Here is a 577-nt window from a genome sequence, read left to right as displayed (position 1 = left end):
GGAATTTGGGGCTGTTTTCTCTTTTTGGGGGAAATCAAAGCGATGTTGGGCTGAGGGGAATTGTCCCCTGGTGCTACTCTGACCAATCAGCTTCAGGAATGAAGAGTGGCAGAAGAGTCAGTCAATGGGGATGAGCGGCGGGCTTTGCCCAGGGTGTATAAAGGGGTCTCTGAGGCACGCAGAGCTCTCCTGAGGCGCTCTCCAAATGTCGGGGGAGGAACAGCCCCAGAATGTCCCAGGCCGGGCAGGAGTCCGAGGAGCCGCTGTGGGTGAGTCTGGGATGGAGCAGAGGATGTGTGAGAGGGGCTCGGATCAGTGGGAAGTGACCCCTGGAGGGCCTTGTGGGCCCGTGGGGGGATCCCCGATGGAGCAGCCTGGTCCTGAGGGGCTGTGTCCTGTAGGAGGAATCCCAGGCTGGAGCAGGACCAAAATGATACCAAAATAAGCCAGAAAATGACCTTTCTAACACAACTTGAGGCATTAGAAAGCAGCCATTCTGTATAAGTGCTGGACACACAGAACGATCTCTCCTTTAATGATGTGTGGCATGAAACTTTCCTACGGGGTGTTTATTCCA

The sequence above is a fragment of the Malurus melanocephalus genome, unplaced genomic scaffold (genome assembly GCF_030028575.1).
Source record: "Malurus melanocephalus ecotype Western Australia unplaced genomic scaffold, MMel_1.1 scaffold_1763, whole genome shotgun sequence".
NCBI lineage: Eukaryota > Metazoa > Chordata > Aves > Passeriformes > Maluridae > Malurus > Malurus melanocephalus.
Note: the sequence above shows the minus strand (reverse complement) of the source record.